The sequence below is a fragment of the Pinus tabuliformis genome, chromosome X (assembly GCF_031772625.1).
Source record: "Pinus tabuliformis cultivar Carrire ecotype Pingquan chromosome X, CPIR1, whole genome shotgun sequence".
In the NCBI taxonomy this organism is placed as follows: Eukaryota; Viridiplantae; Streptophyta; class Pinopsida; order Pinales; family Pinaceae; genus Pinus; species Pinus tabuliformis.
This window is the reverse complement of record NC_142308.1, coordinates 114,799,226-114,813,152: the sequence shown is the minus strand read 5'-3', so window position 1 is coordinate 114,813,152 and position 13,927 is coordinate 114,799,226.

Here is a 13,927-nt window from a genome sequence, read left to right as displayed (position 1 = left end):
CGCTTGCACAGTTCGGAGGCGTCAACCTCTGACAGCCAGGTTGAATTCTTACCGTCGACCAGCGAACGTGAAGGTTCTAGACAATGAAGGGGAATGATATTCCCCTGCGAACTGTGTGAAGGCAATCACACCCTCCGCCGTTGTCCCTTTTTAGACGAAGCAAAGAGAGTTTTGGAAGATCAACCAGTTGCACCGTTGCTACTTCCTCCTGGAACTCGCGCCAAGTCCTTCGTTGGTTGAAAATACAGCTGCCCCGCTCATAGGGCCAGCTGAAGTGTCAGTCACTGAAAGTGAACCTACTGAATCCGGACCGAACGAAAGTCCAAAGGTCGAAACGACAGTTGACCCGGTTCTCCCTTCAGAAGTTTCATCTTCAAATACCACAGTCACTGAGGATTCATCTTCAGCTAACACCCCTACCGAAGAGAGTAAGGATGACACCATCCAGATTCTTTTCATCAACACCGATTCTGATGAACATTCGGGCAATGTGCCCACTCCTTTATCGCAGGAAGGAGCATCGTCAGGATCATACCCGGCCGTATATTCGGTCCCACCACCAAGCAACCTGGTTGTGTCCTTTGATTGGAACCAACTAGGCAGACCCCGGTTGCCAGCCAGTATACCATTTAGAATTATAGTCCAAATATACAAAATGGTGATGGCTGGGACTATCATTGATGAAGGGGCATCTGTGAGTATCCTGTCCTCTATTGCTTGGAAAGCACTGGGATAAGGAATCTCTCGGGTTTTGACAAAGGAACCAGTCGACCATTAGGGATTCTGCCTAATGTGCCTATTACCTTGAAAGGGAAGGCTGTCAAGATGAATTTGATGGTCGTCCAAGGACCCTTGGATTATAACCTACTCCTTGGACGAGACTACATATATTGCATGGAAGAAATAGTCTCCTCACTCTTTCGAATAATGTGTTTTCCATACGAAGGAAGAATGGTCAAGCTCGTAGACCAACTTTCATTTCCGGGATCACGCATCGCTAATAGTCACATACCTATCCTGAATGGTCTATTTGATCAAGAAAGGTCTCTACCTCCGGCTCTTCTTCCTGATGAGTGCGAGTGATTCGGGAAAGTAGGGCCGAAACCCAGGGGGCATGCATCCTGGTCTGCTGGGGTCAGAAAAAACCTTGGGTGTGAAGTAGAATTTCCGCGGGAGAATATGACTAGTCCGTACCCCGTCCCCTCCTTCATCTTCGTAAAACAGAAGAGCCGGCAAGAGCTCTCATGCAGAAGAAGGGGCTGTTAGGAATGGGGTTGTTCTGGAAAAAGATTCTTTTGTTAAAGTTAAGTGTGTGACGGGAGCCCGTCATTCACCTTTGTCTAAATAAGTAGGCTCTGCCAAAGAAGGGGATCCGTTTGCGGCAGCAAGTAGTAACCATCTTTGGGTAAAAGGCAAGCCTCACCCATTAAAACAAATGTTTTAAAGGATAAGTAGGGGCAGCCTCCAAAGAAAGAGATTCTATTGCTGCAACAAATTGTAACCATCTTTGTGTAACCTAATGATAGACATCGCCGAAGAAAGAGTTTCATTTGCGGCAGCAAATAAAACCATTCTTTGGGTAACCAGAAAGAGGTAGGCCTCACCCGTTGAAAACAAAGGTTTTTGATGGAAAAGTAGGGGCAGCCTTGAAATTAGACTTTATACCTGGGGGCATGCAAAGCTCTTGGAATGCAAGCACGGGCGGCTATTTTGTTTTTTAGTTTTTTAGGTCCTCCCTTTAAACCTGTAGGTCTAACCCGTTAAACTCGTAGGATTAGACGATACCCAGCTTGCATAAAGAGAGGATATGGAGCAGAGCATAGCGAGATGAAGCTCCTTAAAAAATAGCGAGCAACCTACCAGGAGACCTTCCTACTTTATGACTGGTAAACACGAGCAGTTTTGGCAAAGTTCATGCTCGTTAAAAAATAAACGCAAGATCCGAGCAGTTTTAGCAAGAGTTCATGCTCATTAAAAAATAAATGCACATGTGAGCAAGCTTCCCCCAGAGTTCAAGCTCATTAAGAAAAATGAACCGGTAAATAACCATTTGAGACCGTAAATTCATCAGCCATAAAAGCCTTGGTCGTGTTTGTGCACCGTCACCTCCACTTTTCATTTGGCCGATCATTCACATCCACTTGATTGTTTACCTATTTTGAGGAACAGCTGCGAAGAGTGATTTCACTTAGCCATCCTTGTAATACTGCCGTGATTGGAAAATTCCAACCTGTACCTAGAATCTGCTGCTATCCCTGTTTATCACTCGTTCCTCAAAAGACGAGTCTTCTTTGAGCTCTTTTCACTGACTCGTAAAATATGAAAAGTTTGCCTAGTTTTGGCCTTCCAGCTCGTTAAAAGGACCAGAAGAGCTATCCCTCCTCTAGATTTTAATCTTTTTGGACCTGAGGGATTATTGCACAAAAAGATCGAGCGCTTGTCTAGTTCGGCTCGATAAAGATATCGAACATTCATCCCTTCTGTATTGTTTTATACTTTTTCGGACTTAAGGGATTAGATGACGAAAAAGGACCCCTGGAGTCCACTTTATGTACCCTTTTCAGACTCTCTAAAGATGAAAAGGACCGAGTTGTCTTTGTCGCTGAGCTCGTTAAAAATATTAGATAGCGACAAACTTGTCTTTAGACGAGAACGAGTTTCCCTATCGTTAAGCTCGTTAAAACATAGCGATGGGCTTGCCCGAAGGGCAGGTTATAGAACAAGCATATGTTATCCTCCTCAAGCTTGACAAAAATAAAGAGGTACTGGTCAGAAATGACTGGGGAAAAATTGGGAAGAACCTCAAAGCTTAATGGTAGCAAGTCGCTCTTGAACATGACACTTTTGCCTCCGTAAATATCGGGTTGGGTTATTATCATTCACCGGTCCCTTCACCATGGTCTCGTCATACCATCCATACATGGGGTGATGCTACCGATCCATCACATCAGTGTCGTTATATGTTCAAGAGATGTCATTCAGAAAGTGTCAACCGGGTCCCATCCACTACCATACATCATCTTTCGTCCTTCCATGACCGCCACCCTGAATCATATTTCACAGATCGTTTTCACCATCATCACTAGCTCCGTTCCGTGTCACTGATGTGGGATTCATTAAGGCCCTCCTTTGACGGATCACTTCTTGTCGACATCAGCTCATTATCCAAGAAGTTGATCTAGGAACACCCCCTCAGTACTTTGAAGCTTGCATGCCTCAATGGCAAGTTTCTCACTTCCGACGATAGGTATACATTAATGACCTTCGACCAGGAGACTTTGCGTGGTGTTCGACGTCAGATCCTATATTCACGCCACGTGAATTGTGCTGCAGTACCTTGAGGGTCATCATCATTATCGGTGATTCCTCTCGCGCTTGTTAACAGTTTACATTATTGACCGGTAATCAAGCGATGTCTTTCCATGTTCGACTCCAAGAAATTCTCACATGGATCGACTTGTACTAGAGTGAAGATCGGACAAGTTTGAAGACCCGGATCTAGTTTCATCCATCCGGGCTGCGATATATATTCAGGAGATAAAAACATAGACATGTGCAGCAGATGATCATCCTACTAAAAGGATGATAATTAAAAGCAGAGAATTATCAGTCTATTATCAGACGATCGTCTGTTTATGTACAGCAAATGTATTTATAAAGCTGAGCATGGGAAATGCCCGCATCAGCTAGATCATGAAAAGAAAGTATGAAAAGATAATGTATTGTATTGTATTTTGTTACAGGTCACCTCCCGACGATTGAATGAACTTCGGATCCTCCTAATAAAGCATTTCACCCGATAAACGACCTCATACTTTAGGGGGCAACTGTTATAGACATTTTTGTGCCTTACATCATAGAGCATGAAATGTCAATAATCTGAGGGATCCAAAGTCCCTAAACATGTTGTTCCTACCCCTAGAGGAACAAGGTCAGCAAACCACAGCACTACAGATCAGTTCTCCACTGAAAAACACTCAAAAACAGGTCAATTTTGGATCAAAGCAGCTGCTCCACTAAGCATCTGCGCTGAATGTCAAAAGCTCTATGGTGTACCTGCGCTGCATAGCAAGTGCAACAAAGGCTACCTGCGCTGGGCGTACTTTGACATGTGGAGGAATCTTTTCTCAATGTGCCAATGCCCAGGAAGCTTCCAAAATGACACCTGGATCAGAAGATTCGCCTAATGATGAGTAAAGAGGTTCTAAAACTCCAAGTGGAAGGTAGAAACTCCGAGTGGACTCAAGGACTGAAGAACAACTGGAGTTGAAGAGGACAACAAGTCACACATCAAGCTGACTTATCTTCACTCCAAAACTCTATATAAGGATCTCATCCCATGGGATCTGGAGGCCGGAATTTTGTGCAAAGAATTGCTGTTGGTTTACAGTTGAGAGTATTGGGTGATTGCTTGAGGGAGGTGAAGAGGAGATTTCTTTCCGTCGGGAAGGTGATGCTGGATTGGACCTCTCACGGTTGTATCACCGCCTGAACCTTACTTCCTTATATTAATAAAGCATTTGAGGTTCTTCTATTCGCATGTGTTTCAATGGTGTATTGTCTTACTTGCGTATTTGATTTATGCTAATCCTTGAATCAATTATGAATGCATGCTTCTTGTAGTTTCCTTCTCTTGTCTTGTTCGCAGGATCTCGTGTAGCTGGGCCCGTGAGAAGACTTGGAGCTGGGAGCGAGCGGCAAATAGAGGAGATTGGATTGACCATTTGCGCAAGACATCAGTAAGTGGATCTCTTCCTTTCATCTCTTGCATGTCATAAAGAAGTAACTTTAGATAGCTTTGCTTCAGCTGTTGCTAAGGAACTATCACCCTTAGAGTGGGATAGGGTCATTCCGTGTTGGATACTTTTCCCCACAACAGACTGGAAACTCCACTGGGGATCGTGTCTTGTTGGTAACTTGTGTTTCTTGCTATTCATTTCTTAAACAAAGGGAGTACCGAATCGAACTGCATTCGAATCTTTCGAATGCAAAGTAGAGGGCAGCTACTCTAGCCCAGTGCTGGGCATGTTTATGATTTGAAGAGCTGATCCACAAGGACTCTTTTTATCTCTTTGTGATAGTGTTCATCTTCCTTAATCATCCTCTAGTGTATACTTGGCTGATAGCCTCTGATTTGGCCAAAAACCATTGATTTTTGAGCAAACTGTGACCCGGAATCTGAGAGAGACGAGAGTTGTCTCTTCAGTGCAGCTGCAGCAAAGGCTACCTGTGCTGCAACGCAGGTCCCGAAGGGGCTACCTGCGCTGCATGTCAGATTGACAGTGCAGTACCTGCGCTGATCCAATTTTGCCTTGTGCAACTAGGGTTCCCTACTGTCTGTTGCCCAGTTTTCAATATTGTTTTTGCAGCCTGTTGTCAACCTGTATACCCAGCTGAAACTACCTTTCTTTGCCTTCATTCCACCTTAGTTGTATGAAGAAACCGTGATTGTTCTTATTGTATTTCTTGCTTTCATTCACAGTTTCCCGTAGCGAAAGTGAACTAGTCTTGCTGTGACCTCTTGGATCTAGGCCTGTAAGAAAGTGTCATTGTGATTCTAAGAGCTAGTTTATTGTTGTTCATAGCTGCTTGAACATTTTCTTTCGTTATATGGTTCGAATTTCAGTATTTCTTGTGTTGAAACGAGTGAATCTTAAGGTGTTCTTTTGATTATTGGACAAAAACTTGTTTGCTTTCGCTTGAAATTGAATTCGAAATTATACAACAGCTTTCTTTTTGTAATACATCAACATTAAGGAAGAAGAAAAGAAATACTTGCATTGTGCATGTGCATTTTGACAGTTTGCATGTCGATTTAGGAAAGTGCATCAGTGTGTGCTCTATGATCTGTTTGAAAAGATGATGTCTTTCTTTTCCCTCAGTAGTTAAGATTTTCATAAGTTGAAAGAATTGAAAAAGCTTGCTTATCATTCTTAGACTGCATTTAGGAGTTGTATCATACATCACTTGGTGATCCATAAAGGCAAACTGCTAAGCAAGATCAACCTAAAACGAACTGAATTTACATAACAACGCTTTGAAACATAACGAAACACAGTAGAGGTCTAGGTAGAGACGTGAACTGGCGTCGTTAAACATAGTGACTGTCGATCTCTACGAAGGTGGGTGATTCCTCCTGAGGGACGATAGCACTAATACGGACTTGTGCCCCCGCGTACTGTCGCGTATATTGGGGGACCCCTATAGGAACAAAGCCTTTATCCATAGGAAGCCGTGTCGGCCGCCCTACTGATCGCGATGCAGTGAACACAGCATTCACGAAGATCGACCACTCGTACCGTAAAACGTATTCTGTGGTTTCGCGAAAGGTTTGGCACACCCTCTGCCTAGAACTCCAAAGTAGTTTCTTTTGGCCTTTTTCAAACTCTATAACTGAAAAAGTCCATCCGAGCATTTGTCACTTCGGGCTCGTTAATACATCGAAGGAGACTAGAGTCATCTTTAGCTTTTTCTCGACTCTTAAAAAGTGAAAAAGCAAGTTGTGTCTAAAGCGTCGTCATATAAAATTCATTCTAAACGGAACATAATCACCCCTTATTCCTACATTGATCTTTAGGTTGAGAACATGGAACACACCAACCAAGGGATTCCACATGATGGGACCCCTAGCCCTTTCTCCTCTTGGGGAGAAGTTGGTGCGCCCCACATGGCCACATTGTCGCTTCCAGGACTGACAATTGGCCTGCCAGTTTGGCTATTCTCAACCACTGTAGTTCAGAACACCACGGTTCCTGAACAGTCGAGTCAACAGTTAGACCAATCTAGAGCTACCCTCCAGCCTTCCACTTCTTATAAGCCTTCCTCCGATCCTTCTTCTTCGAAAGGTCAAGCCGTCGAAAGTGGAGCTCCCATAGAAAAGAAGAAGGAAAAGAAGAAGAAAGAAAAGAAGCAGAAGGAGCCAAAGGTGCCTGGGGGCAAGCAAAAGGCATCTAACAAAAATCCACACACAGCACGGACCGGGCCCAAATCGCCATGTGTCATATGTAGAGGGGACCACCTCCACCGTGATTGTCCCGGTATTCCCCGGATACTAAGGGACTGGTCCCCTCGCTTGCACAGTTCGGAGGCGTCAACCTCTGACAGCCAGGTTGAATGCTTACCGTCGACCAGCGAACGTGAAGGTTCTAGACAACGAAGGGGAATGAGATTCCCCTGCGAACTGTGTGAAGGCAATCACACCCTCCGCCGTTGTCCCTTTTTAGACGAAGCAAAGAGAGTTTTGGAAGATCAACCAGTTGCACCGTTGCTACTTCCTCCTGGAACTCGCGCCAAGTCCTTCGTTGGTTGAAAATACAGCTGCCCCGCTCATAGGGCCAGCTGAAGTGTCAGTCACTGAAAGTGAACCTACTGAATCCGGACCGGACGAAAGTCCAAAGGTCGAAACGACAGTTGACCCGGTTCTCCCTTCAGAAGTTTCATCTTCAAATACCACAGTCACTGAGGATTCATCTTTTTTTGACACCCCTACCGAAGAGAGTAAGGATGACACCGTCCAGATTCTTTTCATCAACACCGATTCTGATGAACATCAGGGCAATGTGCCCACTCCTTTATCGCAGGAAGGAGCATCGTCAGGATCATACCCGGCCGTATATTCGGTCCCACCACCAAGCAACCTGGTTGTGTCCTTTGATTGGAACCAACTAGGCAGACCCCGGTTGCCAGCCAGTATACCATTTAGAATTATAGTCCAAATATACAAAATGGTGATGGCTGGGACTATCATTGATGAAGGGGCATCTGTGAGTATCCTGTCCTCTATTGCTTGGAAAGCACTGGGATAAGGAATCTCTCGGGTTTTGACAAAGGAACCAGTCGACCATTAGGGATTCTGCCTAATGTGCCTATTACCTTGAAAGGGAAGGCTGTCAAGATGAATTTGATGGTCGTCCAAGGACCCTTGGATTATAACCTACTCCTTGGACGAGACTACATATATTGCATGGAAGCAATAGTCTCCTCACTCTTTCGAATAATGTGTTTTCCATACGAAGGAAGAATGGTCAAGCTCGTAGACCAACTTTCATTTCCGGGATCACGCATCGCTAATAGTCACATACCTATCCTGAATGGTCTATTTGATCAAGAAAGGTCTCTACCTCCGGTTCTTCTTCCTGATGAGTGCGAGTGATTCGGGAAAGTAGGGCCGGAACCCAGGGGGCATGCATCCTGGTCTGCTGGGGTCAGAAAAAACCTTGGGTGTGAAGTAGAATTTCCGCGGGAGAATATGACTAGTCCGTACCCCGTCCCCTCCTTCATCTTCGTAAAACAGAAGAGCCGGCAAGAGCTCTCATGCAGAAGAAGGGGCTGTTAGGAATGGGGTTGTTCTGGAAAAAGATTCTTTTGTTAAAGTTAAGTGTGTGACGGGAGCCCGTCATTCACCTTTGTCTAAATAAGTAGGCTCTGCCAAAGAAGGGGATCCGTTTGCGGCAGCAAGTAGTAACCATCTTTGGGTAAAAGGCAAGCCTCACCCATTAAAACAAATGTTTTAAAGGATAAGTAGGGGCAGCCTCCAAAGAAAGAGATTCTATTGCTGCAACAAATTGTAACCATCTTTGTGTAACCTAATGATAGACATCGCCGAAGAAAGAGTTTCATTTGCGGCAGCAAATAAAACCATTCTTTGGGTAACCAGAAAGAGGTAGGCCTCACCCATTGAAAACAAAGGTTTTTGACGGAAAAGTAGGGGCGGCCTTGAAATTAGACTTTATACCTGGGGGCATGCAAACCTCTTGGAATGCAAGCACGGGCGGCTATTTTGTTTTTTAGTTTTTTAGGTCCTCCCTTTAAACCTGTAGGTCTAACCTGTTAAACTCGTAGGATTAGCCGATACCCAGCTTGCATAAAGAGAGGATATGGAGCAGAGCATAGCGAGATGAAGCTCCTTAAAAAATAGCGAGCAACCTACCAGGAGACCTTCCTACTTTATGACTGGTAAACACGAGCAGTTTTGGCAAAGTTCATGCTCGTTAAAAAATAAACGCAAGATCCGAGCAGTTTTAGCAAGAGTTCATGCTCGTTAAAAAATAAATGCACATGTGAGCAAGCTTCCCCCAGAGTTCAAGCTCATTAAGAAAAATGAACCGGTAAATAACCATTTGAGACCGTAAATTCATCAGCCATAAAAGCCTTGGTCGTGTTTGTGCACCGTCACCTCCACTTTTCATTTGGCCGATCATTCACATCCACTTGATTGTTTACCTATTTTGAGGAACAGCTGCGAAGAGTGATTTCACTTAGCCATCCTTGTAATACTGCCGTGATTGGAAAATTCCAACCTGTACCTAGAATCTGCTGCTATCCCTGTTTATCACTCGTTCCTCAAAAGACGAGTCTTCTTTGAGCTCTTTTCACTGACTCGTAAAATATGAAAAGTTTGCCGAGTTTTGGCCTTCCAGCTCGTTAAAAGGACCAGAAGAGCTATCCCTCCTCTAGATTTTAATCTTTTTGGACCTGAGGGATTATTGCACAAAAAGATCGAGCGCTTGTCTAGTTCGGCTCGATAAAGATATCGAACATTCATCCCTTCTGTATTGTTTGGGGATTAGATGACGAAAAAGGACCCCTGGAGTCCACTTTATGTACCCTTTTCAGACTCTCTAAAGATGAAAAGGACCGAGTTGTCTTTGTCGCTGAGCTCGTTAAAAATATTAGATAGCGACAAACTTGTCTTTAGACGAGAACGAGTTTCCCTATCGTTAAGCTCGTTAAAACATAGCGATGGGCTTGCCCGAAGGGCAGGTTATAGAACAAGCATATGTTATCCTCCTCAAGCTTGACAAAAATAAAGAGGTACTGGTCAGAAATGACTGGGGAAAAATTGGGAAGAACCTCAAAGCTTAATGGTAGCAAGTCGCTCTTGAACATGACACTTTTGCCTCCGTAAATATCGGGTTGGGTTATTATCATTCACCAGTCCCTTCACCATGGTCTCGTCATACCATCCATACATGGGGTGATGCTACCGATCCATCACATCAGTGTCGTTATATGTTCAAGAGATGTCATTCAGAAAGTGTCAACCGGGTCCCATCCACTACCATACATCATCTTTCATCCTTCCATGACCGCCACCCTGAATCATATTTCACAGATCGTTTTCACCATCATCACTAGCTCCGTTCCGTGTCACTGATGTGGGATTCATTAAGGCCCTCCTTTGACGGATCACTTCTTGTCGACATCAGCTCATTATCCAAGAAGTTGATCTAGGAACACCCCCTCAGTACTTTGAAGCTTGCATGCCTCAATGGCAAGTTTCTCACTTCCGGCGATAGGTATACATTAATGACCTTCGACCAGGAGACTTTGCGTGGTGTTCGACGTCCGATCCTATATTCACGCCACGTGAATTGTGCTGCAGTACCTTGAGGGTCATCATCATTATCGGTGATTCCTCTCGCGCTTGTTAACAGTTTACATTATTGACTGGTAATCAAGCGATGTCTTTCCATGTTCGACTCCAAGAAATTCTCACATGGATCGACTTGTACTAGAGTGAAGATCGGACAAGTTTGAAGACCCGGATCTAGTTTCATCCATCCGGGCTGCGATATATATTCAGGAGATAAAAACATAGACATGTGCAGCAGATGATCATCCTACTAAAAGGATGATAATTAAAAGCAGAGAATTATCAGTCTATTATCAGACGATCGTCTGTTTATGTACAGCAAATGTATTTATAAAGCTGAGCATGGGAAATGCCCGCATCAGCTAGATCATGAAAAGAAAGTATGAAAAGATAATGTATTGTATTGTATTTTGTTACAGGTCACCTCCCGACGATTGAATGAACTTCGGATCCTCCTAATAAAGCATTTCACCCGATAAACGACCTCATACTTTAGGGGGCAACTGTTATAGACATTTTTGTGCCTTACAGCATAGAGCATGAAATGTCAATAATCTGAGGGATCCAAAGTCCCTAAACATGTTGTTCCTACCCCTAGAGGAACAAGGTCAGCAAACCACAGCACTACAGATCAGTTCTCCACTGAAAAACACTCAAAAACAGGTCAATTTTGGATCAAAGCAGCTGCTCCACTAAGCATCTACGCTGAATGTCAAAAGCTCTATGGTGTACCTGCACTGCATAGCAAGTGCAACAAAGGCTACCTGCGCTGGGCGTACTTTGACATGTGGAGGAATCTTTTCTCAATGTGCCAGTGCCCAGGAAGCTTCCAAAATGACACTTGGATCAGAAGATTCGCCTAATGATGAGTAAAGAGGTTCTAAAACTCCAAGTGGAAGGTAGAAACTCCGAGTGGACTCAAGGACTGAAGAACAACTGGAGTTGAAGAGGACAACAAGTCACACATCAAGCTGACTTATCTTCACTCCAAAACTCTATATAAGGATCTCATCCCATGGGATCTGGAGGCCAGAATTTTGTGCAAAGAATTGTTGTTGGTTTACAGTTGAGAGTATTGGGTGATTGCTTGAGGGAGGTGAAGAGGAGATTTCTTTCCGTCGGGAAGGTGATGCTGGATTGGACCTCTCACGGTTGTATCACCGCCTGAACCTTACTTCCTTATATTAATAAAGCATTTGAGGTTCTTCTATTCGCATGTGTTTCAATGGTGTATTTTCTTACTTGCGTATTTGATTTATGCTAATCCTTGAATCAATTATGAATGCATGCTTCTTGTAGTTTCCTTCTCTTGTCTTGTTCGCAGGATCTCGTGTAGCTGGGCCCGTGATAAGACTTGGAGCTGGGAGTGAGCGGCAAATAGAGGAGATTGGATCGACCATTTGCGTAAGACATCGGTAAGTGGATCTCTTCCTTTCATCTCTTGCATGTCATAAAGAAGTAACTTTAGATAGCTTTGCTTCAGCTGTTGCTAAGGAACTATCACCCTTAGAGTGGGATAGGGTCATTCCGTGTTGGATACTTTTCCCCACAACAAATGTGGACAAAAGCTTCCCAACCAAAAGCTTTAAAAATGAGTAGTTTACCTTTTCACCTTTCCATGCCTCCTCTAGAATACCACCATCCAAGGAACTTGAAGGCCCTCTGTTTATTATATAAACAACAATATCTACAACATTTGCCCAAAATTGTAAAGGCAATCCTACATGCAATCTCATGCACCTTGCATGCTCCATGATTGTCCTGTTCATCCTTTCTGACACACCATTTTCTTGTGATGTTCTTGGAAATGTATTCTCTCTGTGAATTCCATTCTCTGAATAGTACCTATCAAACTCTTTGCTGCAATATTCGCCTCCATAGTCTAATCTGAGACACTTCCACCTTTTTCATGTCTCATTTTCAACCAAATCTTTCAATCAACATGCTTTAAACCTGGAAAAAAAATATTTAGTGAAGAATCTACATCCCCTTCTCACTCATGTGCCCGAGCCTATGATGCCACAATGTCATATCTTCTCCTGTAGAGGTTAAAGCATTAACATAATTAGAGATAACATTGCATAAATACAATGTACCAAACTTTTCTCCTTTTTCTATTACCAGGGCTCCTTTAGTGACCTTCTAGGTTTTATCTGTAAAAGTGGTCACAAAGCCTTCACCTCTCAACTGCCCTGTTGAAATTATATTTTTCTTCAGATCTGGAACATGCCTTACCTCCTTCAACAACCATTGATTTCCATTTTGCTGTTTTATGAAAATTGTACCCATTCCAACGATTTTACAGGGTTTATCATCACCCAATCGAATTTGTCCAAAATCTCCTTGAACATAATCATGAAAACGTTTCCTATCAAGTGTGGCATGGAATGAAGCCCCTGAATCTACCACCCAAGCATCAATAATATTTTCTAATGAAATAATCAAAGCATATTGCAACACATCACCTGTCACATTCTCTTCATGATTGTTTTCTTGTTGCGCACCACCTTTTCCCTTCTAACACTTGCAGTCTTTCTTCAGGTGTCCTTTCTTCCTGGATTTCCAGCACACTATCCCTGATCTAGACTTGGATATGCCTTTCCTTGACTTACTGCAATATCTGAGGCTCTTTCCTCTTTCCATTTTTCTTCCCTAGTCTCTACAGTCAAAGCATTACATGATGTCTCCTCGGAGCTTTTCTGTCGCATTTCCTTGCTAAGGATTGCACCGACAACATCATCAAAATTTAAAGTTATAGATCCAGAGACAGAGTTACTAATGTCCATAACTAAACCATTCCAACTTTCTGGAAATGAGCATAGAAATAACAAAGCCCTAACTTCATCATCGAAAGTTACCCCTACAGAACTTAACTGACTCATAACTGTATTAAATTCATTTAAATGATCAACAATAGATCCACCTTCTGACATCTTCATATTAAATAAACACTTCATAAGAAATACATTTTTGAGGCTAAGGGTTTTTCATATAGTTTGGCCAATGCCAACATTAAACCCTTTTTTGTTGTTTCCTTTGAAATATTAAAGGCTACTGACACCGCTAGGCACAGCCGTATTGTTCCAAGTGCCTTTCTGTTGAGAATATCCCATTCTATGTATGTCATACTCGTCATCTTCTTTCTCTTTCCGCTCAATGGTAGGTAAAAATATTTTTGATACAAGTAATCGTCCATCTACATCTTCCTCATCTGGTAGTTTTGGTCATTAAATTTTTTGACCCTAAACCTACCATCTTCCACCATTGCTCCCACTTGAACCAGGAACCCTTCTCTCCTACGAGTTTATCAACCAAATAGACCTTCGACTCTAATACTAGTTGTTAGAAAATTATATATTACAAAGCAACAGAACACATAAAATATTGTAGAAATATACACACAAAAAACACATAAAACAATAGATACACGGATATACATGGTTCACACAATTTGTGCTACGTCCATAGAGAAACAGTCAATATTTCCTTTTATATTATCCAGTAAACTGAAGAGATACAATCTACAGTAGATCTGTTGTAATTCCCTCTTCA